The sequence below is a fragment of the Pseudophryne corroboree genome, chromosome 9 (assembly GCF_028390025.1).
Source record: "Pseudophryne corroboree isolate aPseCor3 chromosome 9, aPseCor3.hap2, whole genome shotgun sequence".
In the NCBI taxonomy this organism is placed as follows: domain Eukaryota; kingdom Metazoa; phylum Chordata; class Amphibia; order Anura; family Myobatrachidae; genus Pseudophryne; species Pseudophryne corroboree.
This window is the reverse complement of record NC_086452.1, coordinates 98,780,714-98,796,482: the sequence shown is the minus strand read 5'-3', so window position 1 is coordinate 98,796,482 and position 15,769 is coordinate 98,780,714. Positions and strand designations below refer to the sequence as shown.

The 15,769-nt window shown below is 46.4% G+C and overlaps 1 protein-coding gene across 3 annotated transcripts in view; it reads right to left on the bottom strand.

Annotated features, from left to right (window-relative positions):
- The window catches only part of LOC134957652 (tenascin-N-like), a 618,734-nt gene that overhangs the window by 194,116 nt on the left and 408,849 nt on the right, over positions 1 to 15,769 (bottom strand). The window contains exon 1 of one of the 3 annotated variants that reach the window (XM_063939693.1): positions 13,752 to 13,910. The exons of the other annotated variants lie outside the window; for them this stretch is intronic. The gene's annotated coding sequence lies outside the window, so the exon portion shown is untranslated. Of the gene's footprint in view, positions 1 to 13,751; positions 13,911 to 15,769 lie in introns of those variants that run through there. 3 annotated transcript variants of the gene reach the window in all.

Here is a 15,769-nt window from a genome sequence, read left to right as displayed (position 1 = left end):
CCGCATGCATCAGACACACTAAACATAAAAGTGTAGATAGTTCATAATCACCACACATGTCTAGTTTTACATTTATGTGCGCTCACAAAACAATAAACAGTGCAAATTATTAAAGTAAACTAAGAAAAATACATTAAAGAATACAATTCTATATTTTGCTATTTCATACATTTTGTATTACGCTATAAATACATCCCTATATTTATTGTATGCAGTGGCAAACGCAGGATTTCTAGAGGGGGGTTTACAAATGCAATCCACAATCTCCCACTACGCGGAACATTAGAGAAACAGCGGGAGTCTGGGGAATGGTAGAAGAACCTAGTAACGACCACTGACATTAATGTAAACATTGGTCTTTTTTAGAGATGTGCACCAGAAATTTTTCGGGTTTTGTGTTTTGTTTTGGATTCGGTTCCGCGGCCGTGTTTTGGATTTGGATGCGTTTTGGCAAAACCTCCCTGAAAATTTTTTGTCGGATTCGGGTGTGTTTTGGATTCGGGTGTTTTTTTTCAAAACCCCTTCAAAAACAGCTTAAATCATAGAATTTGGGGGTAATTTTGATCCTATAGTATTATTAACCTCAATAATCACAATTTCCACTCATTTCCAGTCTATTCTGAACACCTCACACCTCACACTACTATTTTTAGTCCTAAAATTTGCACCGAGGTCGCTGGATGACTAAGCAAAGCGACCCAAAAGGGCGGCACAAACACCTGGCCCATCTAGGAGTGGCACTGCAGTGTCAGACAGGATGGCACTTCAAAAATTGGCCCCAAACCGCACATGATGCAAAGAAAAGAGAAAAAGAGGTCCACTGTGGTCGCTGGACGGCTAAGATAAGCGACACAAACACCTCAATATCACAGGAATTATTCGTTCTAATCAATGGTATTATTGGTCCAAATCACTGGAAGAAAATGACGAAATCACAGGAATTATTCGTTCTAATCAATGGTATTATTGGTCCAAATCACTGGAAGAAAATGACAAAATCACTGGAATTATTTGTTCTAATCAATGGTATTATTGGTCCAAATCACTGGAAGAAAATGACAAAATCACTGGAATTATTTGTTCTAATCAATGGTATTATTGGTCCAAATCACTGGAAGAAAATGACAAAATCACTGGAATTATTCGTTCTAATCAATGGTATTATTGGTCCAAATCACTGGAAGAAAATGACAAAATCACTGGAATTATTCGTTCTAATCAATGGTATTATTGGTCCAAATCACTGGAAGAAAATGACCAAATCACTGGAATTATTCGTTCTAATCAATTATATTATTGGTCCAAATCACTGGAAGAAAATGACAAAATCACTGGAATTATTAGTTCTAATCAATGGAATTATTGGTCCAAATCACTGGAAGAAAATGACAAAATCACTGGAATTATTTGTTCTAATCAATGGTATTATTGGTCCAAATCACTGGAAGAAAATGACAAAATCACTGGAATTATTAGTTCTAATCAATGGAATTATTGGTCCAAATCACGGGAAGAAAATGAAATGGATGGATACTTGCAGTGACACAGAGCTGCAAGATACAGCAATGGCCTACTGTACAACTATATACTGTTAGTCACCAAAATGCTGCACTGTAATACTAGAAGCTATAGAAAAATAAGAATTTACTTACCGATAATTCTATTTCTCGGAGTCCGTAGTGGATGCTGGGGTTCCTGAAAGGACCATGGGAATAGCGGCTCCGCAGGAGACAGGGCACAAAAAAGTAAAGCTTTACTAGGTCAGGTGGTGTGCACTGGCTCCTCCCCCTATGACCCTCCTCCAGACTCCAGTTAGGTACTGTGCCCGGACGAGCATACACAATAAGGGAGGCATTTTGAATCCCGGGTAAGACTCATACCAGCCACACCAATCACACCGTACAACTTGTGATCTAAACCCAGTTAACAGTATGACAACAGAAAGGGCCTCTTAAAGATGGCTCCTTAACAATAACCCGAATTAGTTAACAATAACTATGTACAAGTATTGCAGATAATCCGCACTTGGGATGGGCGCCCAGCATCCACTACGGACTCCGAGAAATAGAATTATCGGTAAGTAAATTCTTATTTTCTCTATCGTCCTAAGTGGATGCTGGGGTTCCTGAAAGGACCATGGGGATTATACCAAAGCTCCCAAACGGGCGGGAGAGTGCGGATGACTCTGCAGCACCGAATGAGAGAACTCCAGGTCCTCCTTTGCCAGGGTATCAAATTTGTAAAATTTTACAAACGTGTTCTCCCCCGACCACGTAGCTGCTCGGCAGAGTTGTAATGCCGAGACCCCTCGGGCAGCCGCCCAAGATGAGCCCACCTTCCTTGTGGAGTGGGCTTTTACAGTTTTAGGCTGTGGCAGGCCTGCCACAGAATGTGCAAGTTGAATTGTGTTACAAATCCAACGAGCAATCGACTGCTTAGAAGCAGGTGCGCCCAACTTGTTGGGTGCATACAATATAAACAGCGAGTCAGATTTTCTGACTCCAGCCGTCCTTGCAATGTATATTTTTAAGGCTCTGACAACGTCCAACAACTTGGAGTCCTCCAAGTCGCTAGTGGCCGCAGGCACCACAATAGGTTGGTTCAGATGAAATGCTGATACCACTTTAGGGAGAAAATGCGGACGAGTCCGCAGTTCTGCCCTATCCGAATGGAAGATTAGATAAGGACTTTTATAAGATAAAGCCGCCAATTCAGATACTCTCCTGGCAGAGGCCAGGGCTAGTAACATAGTCACTTTCAATGTGAGATATTTCAAATCCACCTTTTTCAATGGTTCAAACCAATGGGATTTGAGGAAATCTAAAACTACATTTAGATCCCACGGTGCCACCGGAGGCACCACAGGAGGCTGTATATGCAGTACTCCCTTGACAAAAGTCTGGACCTCAGGGACAGAGGCCAATTCTTTTTGGAAGAATATTGACAGGGCCGAAATTTGAACCTTAATGGATCCCAATTTGAGACCCATAGATAATCCTGATTGCAGGAAATGTAGGAAACGACCCAGTTGGAATTCCTCCGTCGGAACCCTCCGATCCTCGCACCACGCTACATATTTTCGCCAAATGCGGTGATAATGTTTCACGGTGACTTCCTTCCGTGCCTTAATCAAGGTAGGAATGACTTCTTCTGGAATGCCTTTCCCTTTTAGGATCTGGCGTTCAACCGCCATGCCGTCAAACGCAGCCGCGGTAAGTCTTGAAAAAGACAGGGACCCTGCTGTAGCAGGTCCCTTCTCAGAGGTAGAGGCCACGGTTCGTCCGTGAGCATCTCTTGAAGTTCCGGATACCAAGTCCTTCTCGGCCAATCCGGAACCACTAGTATTGTTCTTACTCTTCTTTGCCGTATGATCTTCAATACCTTTGGTATGAGCGGCAGAGGAGGAAACACATACACTGACTGGTACACCCAAGGAGTTACCAGTGCGTCCACAGCTATTGCCTGTGGATCTCTTGACCTGGCGCAATATTTGTCCAGTTTCTTGTTGAGGCGAGACGCCATCATGTCTACAATTGGTCTTTCCCAACGGTCTATTAACATGTTGAAGACTTCTGGATGTAGACCCCACTCTCCCGGATGAAGATCGTGTCTGCTGAGGAAGTCTGCTTCCCAGTTGTCCACGCCCGGGATGAACACTGCTGACAGTGCTATCACGTGATTCTCCGCCCAGCGAAGAATCTTGGCAGCTTCTGCCATTGCACTCCTGCTTCTTGTGCCGCCCTGCCTGTTTACATGGGCGACCGCCGTGATGTTGTCCGACTGAATCAACACCGGCTTTCCTTGCAGGAGAAGTTCCGCCTGGCTTAGAGCATTGTAGATTGCTCTTAGTTCCAGAATGTTTATGTGAAGAGACTTTTCCAGACTCGTCCATACTCCCTGGAAGTTTCTTCCTTGTGTGACTGCTCCCCAGCCTCTCAGGCTGGCGTCCGTGGTCACCAGGATCCAATCCTGAATGCCGAATCTGCGGCCTTCTAATAGGTGAGCCTTCTGCAACCACCACAGAAGTGACACCCTTGTCTTTGGTGACAGGGTTATTCGCAGGTGCATCTGCAGATGCGACCCTGACCATTTGTCCAACAGATCCCTTTGGAATATTCTTGCATGGAATCTGCCGAATGGAATTGCTTCGTAAGAAGCCACCATTTTTCCCAGGACTCTTGTGCATTGATGTACTGACACTTTTCCTGGTTTTAGGAGGTTCCTGACCAGATCGGATAACTCCTTGGCTTTTTCCTCTGGAAGGAAAACCTTTTTCTGAACCGTGTCCAGAATCATTCCTAGGAACAGCAGACGAGTTGTCGGGATTAAATGGGATTTTGGAATATTCAGAATCCACCCGTGTCGTCTTAGCACCTCTTGAGATAGTGCTAAAGCTGTCTCCAGCTGTTCTCTGGACCTTGCCCTTATTAGGAGATCGTCCAAGTATGGGATAACTAATACGCCTTTTCTTCGAAGAAGAATCATCATCTCGGCCATTACCTTGGTAAAGACCCGAGGCGCCGTGGACAATCCGAACGGCAGCGTCTGAAACTGATAGTGACAGTTTTGAACAATGAACCTGAGGTACCCCTGGTGTGCGGGGTAAATCGGAACGTGTAGATACGCATCCTTGATGTCCAAGGATACCATAAAGTCCCCTTCTTCCAGGTTCGCTATCACTGCTCTGAGTGACTCCATCTTGAACTTGAACTTTTTTATGTAGAGGTTCAAGGACTTCAGATTTAGAATAGGCCTTACCGAGCCATCCGGCTTCGGTACCACAAATAGAGTGGAATAATACCCCTTTCCTTGTTGTAATAGGGGTACTTTGACTATCACCTGCTGAGCGTACAGCTTGTGAATGGCTTCCAACACCCTCTCCCTTTCGGAAGAGACGGTTGGTAAGGCAGACTTCAGGAAACGATGAGGAGGATCCGTCTCTAATTCCAACCTGTACCCCTGAGATATTATCTGCAGGATCCAGGGGTCTACCTGCGAGTGAGCCCACTGCGCGCTGTAATTTTTGAGACGGCCCCCCACTGTCCCCGAGTCCGCTTGAGAGGCCCCAGCGTCATGCTGAGGTTTTTGCAGGAGCCGGGGAGGGCTTCTGTTCCTGGGAAGGAGCTGCCTGTTGGTGTCTCTTCCCTCTTCCTCTGCCTCGTGGCAGGTACGACAAGCCCTTTGCTCTCTTATTTTTGTAGGAGCGAAAAGGCTGCGGTTGAAAGGTCGGTGCCTTTCTCTGTTGGGGAGTGACTTGAGGTAAAAAAGTGGATTTCCCGGCAGTAGCCGTGGCCACCAAGTCTGATAGACCAACTCCAAATAACTCCTCCCCTTTATACGGCAAAACCTCCATGTGACGTTTTGAATCCGCATCGCCTGTCCACTGTCGTGTCCATAAGGCTCTTCTGGCTGAAATGGACATAGCACTCACCCGAGATGCCAGTGTGCAAATATCCCTCTGTGCATCACGCATATAGATAAATGCATCCTTTATTTGTTCTAACGACAGTAAAACATTGTCCCTATCTAGGGTATCAATATTTTCAATCAGGGATTCTGACCAAACTACTCCAGCACTGCACATCCAGGCAGTTGCTATAGCTGGTCGTAGTATAACACCTGCATGTGTGTATATATTCTTTTGAATAACTTCCATCTTTCTATCTGATGGATCCTTAAGTGCGGCCGTCTCAGGAGAGGGTAACGCCACTTGTTTGGATAAGCGTGTGAGCGCCTTGTCCACCTTAGGGGGTGTTTCCCAGCGCGCCCTAACCTCTGGCGGGAAAGGGTATAATGCCAATAACTTTTTTGAAATTATCAACTTTTTATCAGGAGCAACCCACGCTTCATCACACACGTCATTTAATTCTTCTGATTCAGGAAAAACTGTTTGTAGTTTTTTCACACCATACATAATACCCTGTTTTACGGTATCTGTAGTATCAGCTAAATGTAACGTCTCCTTCATTGCCAAAATCGTATAACGTGTGGCCCTACTGGAAAATACGTTTGAATTTCTACCGTCGTCACTGGAATCAGTGCCCGTGTCTGGGTCTGTGTCGACCGACTGAGGCAAAGGGCGTTTTACAGCCCCTGACGGTGTTTGAGGCGCCTGGACAGGCATTAATTGATTGTCCGGCCGCCTCATGTCCTCAACTGACTGTTTAAGGGAAGATAAACCATCACGTAATTCCACAAATAAAGGCATCCATTCTGGTGTCGACCCCCTGGGGGGTGACATCTGCATATTTGGCAATTGCTCCGCCTCCACACCAATATCGTCCTCATACATGTCGACACCACGTACCGACACACACCGCAAACTCACAGGGAATGCTCTAATGAAGACAGGACCCACTAGCCCTTTTGGGGAGACAGAGGGAGAGTCTGCCAGCACACACCACAAAGCGCTATATATACAAGGGATATCCTTATATTAAGTGCTCCCTTATAGCTGCTTTAATATATATATATATAGCCATTAATGTGCCCCCCCTCTCTGTTTTACCCTGTTTCTGTAGTGCAGTGCAGGGGAGAGACCTGGGAGCCGTTCTGACCAGCGGAGCTGTGACAGAAAATGGCGCCGTGTGCTGAGGAGATAGGCCCCGCCCCTTTTTCGGCGGGTTCTTCTCCCGCTATTTTTCCAGTCAGGCAGGGGTTAAATATCTCCATATAGCCCCTATGGGCTATATGTGAGGTATTTTTAGCCTTGTATAAGGTTTATATTTGCCTCTCAGAGCGCCCCCCCCCAGCGCTCTGCACCCTCAGTGACTGCCCAGTGAAGTGTGCTGAGAGGAAAATGGCGCACAGCTGCAGTGCTGTGCGCTACCTTATGAAGACTGAGGAGTCTTCAGCCGCCGTTTTCCGGACCTCTTCACGCTTCAGCATCTGCAAGGGGGTCGGCGGCGCGGCTCCGGGACCGGACTCCACGGCTGGGCCTGTGTTCGATCCCTCTGGAGCTAATGGTGTCCAGTAGCCAAGCAGCAAATCCACTCTGCATGCAGGTGAGTTTACTACTTTCCCCCTAAGTCCCACGTTGCAGTGATCCTGTTGCCAGCAGGACTCACTGTAAAGAAAAAAAAAACCTAAACTAAACTTTCTCTAAGCAGCTCTTTAGGAGAGCCACCTAGATTGCACCCTTCTCGTTCGGGCACAAAATCTAACTGGAGTCTGGAGGAGGGTCATAGGGGGAGGAGCCAGTGCACACCACCTGACCTAGTAAAGCTTTACTTTTTTGTGCCCTGTCTCCTGCGGAGCCGCTATTCCCATGGTCCTTTCAGGAACCCCAGCATCCACTTAGGACGATAGAGAAAGTATATATATATTATTGTATATATCAGTACAGAGCAGTGTAACTGTGACACATGTGTCCTGACAGCAGTATAGAAGCTATAGAAAATTATAAAAGTATATATATTGTATATATCAGTACAGACAGACAGGGGTGTATCTAGGGGTCCGAGCGCCCCTGGCAAAGTAAAGGAGTGCACCCCCCCCCCCCCGCCAGGTAAGGTAAATAGAAGAAAATAAACAGCGGCACTCCCGGCCTTGTGTAATCAAAAAGTGTTGTATTAAGGCACTAACAAGAATGCAGAGACCGCAATGTATTATCCTTTGGTTTCAATACTATCTCCTGAGCTGGGTCTATCATTTGTTTAATGAGAAATACATTGTATATGCATATCATAGCTCTCAAACCATGCATTCTGTAGATCGTATATCTGGCTAAACCTCACATTATCCACAAAACAGTTCTGGTCAAAAGTACATTACACCCAAGAGATAGGCCCTCATTCCGAGTTGTTCGCTCGCTAGCTGCTTTTAGCAGCCGTGCAAACGCTAAGCCGCCGCCCTCTGGGAGTGTATCTTAGCTTAGCAGAAGTGCGAATGAAAGGATTGCAGCGCTGCTACAAAAAAAGATTGTGCAGTTTCTGAGTAGCTGCAGACCTACTCCTAGCTAGCGATCACTTCAGACTATTTAGTTCCTGTTTTGACGTCACGAACACGCCCTGCGTTCGGCCAGCCACGCCTACGTTTCCCCTGGCACGCCTGCGTTTGTATCTGACACACCTGCGTTTTTCAGCACACTCCCTGAAAACAGTCAGTTACCTCCCAGAAACACCCACTTCCTGTCAATCACTCTGCGCCCAGCAATGCGACTGAAAAGCGTTGCGAGACCTTGTGTGAAACTGCATCGGTTATTGTGAAAGTACATCACGCATGCGCATTGCGTCCCATACGCATGCGCAGAAGTGCCGCTTTTTAGCCTGATCGCTGCGCTGCGAACAACGGCAGCTAGCGATCAACTCGGAATGACCCCCATAGTGTGGTCAAGCAGTTTACTCAGCCAAGATGCGATTAAACATGAATATGTATTTTCTTTATAATCTGTATTTATGTATGGATTACAGGCTGGGGATGTCCTGTTATTGTGATCAGGATAATTACTATCAGGCCCGGGTTACGGGAAGGGAGGAATTTGTAGCTTCTTGTGCATAACAATAGCTTATCTTCTAGCAGCTCAGGAGTGATGGTCCTACTGTTCAGATTAGACACAGATCCTTATATTCAGTAAATGAATTCTAGCCTGTGCAGCCTATGCAGACACCCCCCCCCCCCCCCCGCAGCATCCTCCCCATGTGCAGAATGTTTCTGCCAGAATCCACTACCCCCTGTGCTGTGCAGAATCCCCTCCATCCATGCAGGATGCCCAGCTCCCATCCCCACCTGTGCTGGAGTGGGATCGCCGATGGTTGGGGAGTCCCGCGGCGGATCTTTTCCTCAGGACTCTCCTGGGCAGCCAACATCCAGCCGGCTACAGGCCGGAGCGGGCAGCGGGCGGGCCGCTCTGGGACTGTGGGTGGGAACGGTGTAGCCGGACAGGCTGTGCATCGGCTCTGGGAGCACGGGCGGGGTCCGGCACTGCACCACTCTCTACTAACAAGAAACTACATAAACTACACCTCCCAGCAGCCCTTGCTGCCGGGAGCTCCTGGTTGCTGGGAGGTGTAGTTTATGTAGCGTTTCTTGTTTGTAGTGCGATGCAGTGCCGGCGCCCGCTGCTGCATGGTGTGTTCATTGCTGGCAGCATGTGAGGAACTACCCAGCGCGGGTAGAGGAACGGATCCAGCTGCTACCTACTGGCCGTGGGTGGCACCGCTGGTGGCGCCCCTCCTCTGCTGGCGCCCCTGGCGAGTGCCATCCTGGCCAATAGGTAGATTCGCCCCTGCAGACAGAGCGGTGTAACTGTGACACATGTATCCTGACAAGCAGTATAGAAGCTATAGAAAAGTATATATATTATTGTATATATCAGTACAGAGCAGTGTAACTGTGACACGTGTCCTGACTAGCAGTATAGAAGCTATAGAAAATAAGAAAAGTATATATATTATTGTATATATCAGTACAGACAGAGCAGTGTAACTGTGACCCATGTGTCCTGACAAGCAGTATAGAAGCTATAGAAAATAAGAAAAGTATATATATTATTGTATATATCAGTACAGACAGAGCAGTGTAACTGTGACACATGTGTCCTGACAAGCAGTATAGAAGCTATAGAAAAGTATATATATTATTGTATATATCAGTACAGAGCAGTGTAACTGTGACCATGTGTCCTGACAAGCAGTATAGAAGCTATAGAAAAGTATATATATTATTGTATATATCAGTACAGAGCAGTGTAACTGTGACACGTTTCCTGACTAGCAGTATAGAAGCTATAGAAAATAAGAAAAGTATATATATTATTGTATATATCAGTACAGACAGAGCAGTGTAACTGTGACCCATGTGTCCTGACAAGCAGTATAGAAGCTATAGAAAATAAGAAAAGTATATATATTATTGCATATATCAGTACAGACAGAGCGGTGTAACTGTGACACATGTGTCCTGTCAAGCAGTATAGAAGCTATTGAAAAGTATATATATTATTGTATATATCAGTACAGAGCAGTGTAAATGTGACACATGTGTCCTGACAAGCAGCATAGAAGCTATAGAAAATAAGAAAAGTATATATATTATTGTATATATCAGTACAGAGCGGTGTAACTGTGACCCATGTGTCCTGACAAGCAGTATAGAAGCTATAGAAAATAAGAAAAGTATATATATTATTGTATATATCAGTACAGACAGAGCGGTGTAACTGTTACACATGTGTCCTGACAAGCAGTATAGAAGCTATAGAAAAGTATATATATTATTGTATATATCAGTACAGAGCAGTGTAACTGTGACACATGTGTCCTGACAAGCAGTATAGAAGCTATAGAAAATAAGAAAAGTATATATATTATTGTATATATCAGTACAGACAGAGCAGTGTAACTGTGACCCATGTGTCCTGACAAGCAGTATAGAAGCTATAGAAAAGTATATATAATATTACTGTATATCAGTACAGAGCAGTGTAACTGTGACACGTGTCCTGACAAGCAGTATAGAAGCTATAGAAAAGTATATATATTATTGTATATATCAGTACAGAGCGGTGTAACTGTGACACATGTGTCCTGACAAGCAGTATAGACGCTATAGAAAATAAGAAAAGTATATATATTATTGTATATATCAGTACAGACAGAGCAGTGTAACTGTGACCCATGTGTCCTGACAAGCAGTATAGAAGCTATAGAAAAGTATATATAATATTACTGTATATCAGTACAGAGCGGTGTAACTGTGACTCATGTGTCCTGACAAGCAGTATAGAAGCTACAGAAAAGTATATATATTATTGTATATATCAGTACAGAGCAGTGTAACTGTGACACATGTGTCCTGACAAGCAGTATAGAAGCTATAGAAAAGTATATATATTATTGTACATATCAGTACAGAGCAGTGTAACTGTGACACGTGTCCTGACAAGCAGTATAGAAGCTATAGAAAAGTATATATATTATTGTATATATCAGTACAGAGCAGTGTAACTGTGACACATGTGTCCTGACAAGCAGTATAGAAGCTATAGAAAATAAGAAAAGTATATATATTATTGTATATATCAGTACAGACAGAGCGGTGTAACTGTGACCCATGTGTTCTGACAAGCAGTATAGAAGCTATAGAAAAGTATATATTATATACTGGTGGTCCCCAGTCCCCACAATGCAGCACACTGATCAGATATTTGGAGCACACTGAGCAGAGATATGGAGTGTTTTCAGGCAGAGAACGTAGATATTTTCAGCACACTGAGCACAGATTATTTGCAGCACACTGAGCACAGATATTTGCAGCACACTGAGCACAGATATGGAGCGTTTTCAGGCAGAGAACGTAGATATTTTCAGCACACTGAGCACAGATTATTTGCAGCACACTGAGCACAGATATTTTCAGCACACTGAGCACAGATTACGGAGCTTTTCAGGGAGAGAACGCAGCCACGTCCTCTCCGTTCAATCTCCAAAGCACGAGTGAAAATGGCGGCGACGCGCGGCTCCTTATACAGAATACGAATCTCGCGAGAATCCGACAGCGGGATGATGACGTTCGGGCGCGTTCTGGTTAACCGAGCAAGGCGGGAAGATTTGAGGCTGCCTCGGAACGGTGTAAAATAAGTGAAGTTCGGGGGGGTTCGGATTCCGAGGAACCGAACCCGCTCATCTCTAGTCTTTTTATACACTGGATACTGTATGGAATACAGTATTACTATATAACACTATAGATGGTCAATAGTATAGGCTGTATTAAACATATTTAAATCATATAAATAAGATAAGTGGTCAGGAAAAGGTTAAGCATACCATAAGAAATAAATACATAAACATAATAGAACCAGTACTGCACTTTCTAAGCACACATTCTCCCACCTCTTGGTAAGGCTACTGTCTCTTCTTCCTGGTAGCTACTCTCTGCTCCAGTGGACTGATTGAGGATTCAGATCCACCATCACAGCAAACTTGGTAGAAGAAGCTGCCACACTGGAAATGTGCTGCAACTCTGCTCTGTCCCTACACTGCATAATGTGGCGGCAGCTCTAGTAATCATATTATATACCACTGCTATTGCTGTCATCATTTTAGCCACTTACCAAGAGGATGGGGGTTTCCGTGCAACCGGAAACCCCCCCTGCGTTTGCCTATGGTATGCCTTCTTATCTTTGTAGGGATCCACATATTTGAACTCTATTAGAAGGTTTTGGATTATGGGGCTGATTCCTATTTGGGAGTAAAACAAAAGGGTAACTTTATACCTTAGCAAAACAATGATGTACTGCAGGTGGGACAGATATATAAAATGTGCACTGCAGAGAGACGTTTAGATTTGTTAGAGGTGTACCCTAGCCTGAAGTCTCTCAAATCTCAGGTGGCTCTCCTAGATGCCCAGAAGAGTCAAGTCTCACGGAGGCTTACTGAGTAAAGTGAAACTTTAAAATGTCAGTGATTATGGCATTATATAGCGGGGAAGGAGCAAAAGTGACACAATTGCACAGCCAAAAGCCCTGCATTGCCCATTTGGACTCACCCCTCACCCACGCATGGCAAATTGGGTGACTCCATCCGGAGGGGGCAGACAGAAAGTTGGCTAATATGGTCCTAGGCAGACAACATACAGTAATTTCTGGCGCAGGCTCCCCCAATTGAAGAGTCTGCTATATTTCTTTAAAAAACAGTATTCATTAAGGATTCATCATAGATCATGAAATTCAATCACATCTGTGTCTCAATATGCAGCAATCCAATATAACGTACATCAAATCAGTATAAACTTTTGATACGCGTTTCACAGGACCGCTGCCTACTTCTTCAGGCCGAAATATTTCCCGATGATTGAAATCCCAAATCTTGAGGTAAAAATAGCACACGTTGGGGCAGATGTCTTAAGCCTGGAGAACTGATAAAGTGGAAGGTAATAACAGAGGCGTATCTACCTATTGGCCAGGATGGCACTCGCCAGGGGCGCCAGCCGAGGAGGGGCGCCACCCGACGGTGCAACCCGCGGCCAGTGGGTAGATACACTTTGTAGAAGTAGCATATTTGTCCCCCTTCCCCTGGCAGGCAGCAGCGGCAGCCACAGTAATTGGCGCCGGGCTCCGGCGCCGCACACCACATTACCACAGGTCCCAGCTGCAGAGCCACGGGCAGCCCGGCTCCCGCACAGCTGCACGCCCTCCCTCAGCAGGGACCGTTGCCGCGATGCCCCTGGCTGGTGAACGGTTAATAAAGAGTCCGCTGTAACCCCTCCATTCCCAGAGTGCAGGACTGCTGTCCCCCCCAGCCGGGGAGCGGAGCAGACAGGCAGGACCCTCCTCCCTCCCCAGTCCCAGCATCAGCAGCGGCACAGAGCGGGTTAATGCAGGAGGCTCGCTCCCGGCGCTGATTGGCCGCTAAAGGGACACTATTTGCATAGCCACGCCCGCCCGGCACACTGAGCGCACCTGAAGTGTGTGCGGCACCTGGCTGGGAGAGGAGCCGCGGGAGCCGGCTACAGGATGGCGAGCAGCGGTTAGCGTCTCCGGATGGGGAGCGGGTCAGCTCCGGCGCCGCACACCACATTACAATAAAGAAAACTCTGCATAAACTACAGCTCCCAGCAGCCCTTCCTGCCGGAGCTCACATCCAAGGGCTGCTGGGAGCTGTAGTTTATTCAGAGTTTTCTTTATTGTAATGCGGTGACGAACACAGTGGCTTCCTCCTCTCTCCTCTTCCAGCGTGTGACAATGTCAGGACAGCAACCTGGTAGTTGAAACCAGCAATTCCCCTCAGCTGCCTCCGTTCTGCCCAGCTTACCGATGCGACTCTGCTGTAGGACCAGGCTTCTGCTGGGGTTGGTAAGATCTGCCTCCGGATTTCTCTCTCTCTAACACCTCTCTCTCTCTCTCTCTCTCTCTCTCTCTCTCTCTCTCTCTCTCTCTCTCTCTCTCTCTCTCTCTCTGACACCCTCTATCTTTCACTACTCTCATACTTCCTGATACCCTCTCTCTCCTCCCCCCCCCCCCATCTCTCTCTCTCTCCTTTCTCCCTCCCCCATTTCTCTCTCTCCCCCTACTGCCAAATATCTGTCACAGCCCAGCAACGCGTCTTCCTCTACTGGCACCACCACTGGTATTGATAGGGAAGAAGGGCATGTCTCCCCACAGTTCAGCAGACACAGGCCATTTACATGCATGTGCATTGGAGGCACTGTGTGGCATATAATGTGCAGTGGGGGCACCGTGTGGCATATAACGTGCAGTGGGGACACTGTGTGGCATATAACGTGCAGTGGGGACACCGTCTGGCATATAACGTGCAGTGGGGACACCGTCTGGCATATAACGTGCAGTGGGGGGCACGGTGCTGCATATAACTCGAATTGGGGGCATTGTGTGGCATACAATGTACATTTTTTCAGGGGCCTAACATTTGAGTTTCAGCTGGTGACAGTAGTAATAAAAAAAAAAGCATCTTTAACGCTTATTTACACTATGAGAGCCCCAACAACTCTAACTCTCCCTCAGCGTCCCTGCCCTCACCCTCCCTCTAACTCCCCCTCAGCGTCACTGCCCTCACCCTCTCCTGTAACTCCCCCTCAGTGTCACTGCCGTCACCCTGCCTCTAACTCCCCCACAGTGTCACTGCCCTCACCCTCCCTCTAACTCCCCCTTAGCGTCACTGCCCTCAGCGTCCCTGCCCTCACCCTCTCCTGTAACTCCCCCTCTGTGTCCCGGGGAGTGTGTGTGTGTGTGTGTGGGGGGGGGGGCAGTCCCTTATTTTGCCATGGGCGCTCTGGCTCCTAGATACACCCCTGGGTAATAACGCACCAGCCAGTAAGCTCCTGTTATTTTTCAGACCCAGCCTGTAACTTGACAGTTAGGCTGGTGCATTATCACCTTCCACTTTATCATTTCTCTAGGTTTAATACATCTGCCCCTTTACTCCTTGCAGAGTGGCAGCAGTTAGGCGGCTTCCTTTCAGGGGTTCAAACAGAGTGATTCCATGATTCTATCAGGGCCGGATTAAGGTCTGGGCAACAATCTTGTGAGAGCCCCTTTAAATACTATAATTAAGATATATATATATATATATATATATATATATATATATATTCTAACTGAATACCAGTGCTTCGCACGGAATTTCAAGTATAATCACAAAGAGATGAAAAGCGCTGGTATTTGAGCAAATTTAATTCTTTTAAAAATGTTTACATATATAACACAAAACTACACAGTATATCACAGAAGATCAGCAATTAGACTTACAACAGGACATGCACCACCCACCGCTCCCAATCTTTGTCAGGCCGCACCTCAGGGCGGGCCATCCCCAGATTGATGCTGTCAAAAGGCTGGCGTTGAGGAGAATAATCCGCCTCCTTCTCTGCCTCATCCCACCTCTGATGCTGCTCTGCTCAGTGCTGTAAATGCTGGGAGGACAGGCCAAGCTCCGCCCACTGCATGTTAAATATGTCAGGATTGCAGGGATAGGCTGACTCTATCCCAAAGGGCCCTAGGTCTCCTTGCTTAGCTTCTCGCTCTCTTTAGAGCTCCTCCTTTGAGGTAAAAAGGTAAAGATTTTCGCACAACACTTAAGGTCACTGGGAGAGCTGTCGGTACCCTTTACACAGCAGATAAGCAGTTGCTGACTTTCAAGCTTTCCAGTTGCTATCAAGCATTTAAAGGGGGGTACACACAGAGAGATGTATGCTTAATTTCTAAACAATCTGACAAGATTGCTTAGAAATTAAGCATGGATCTCTCCATGTGTATGCCCCATAGCGATAGGGCCCCGCGCGTCACTATCGCCGGTTCTAGATTGGCCAATCC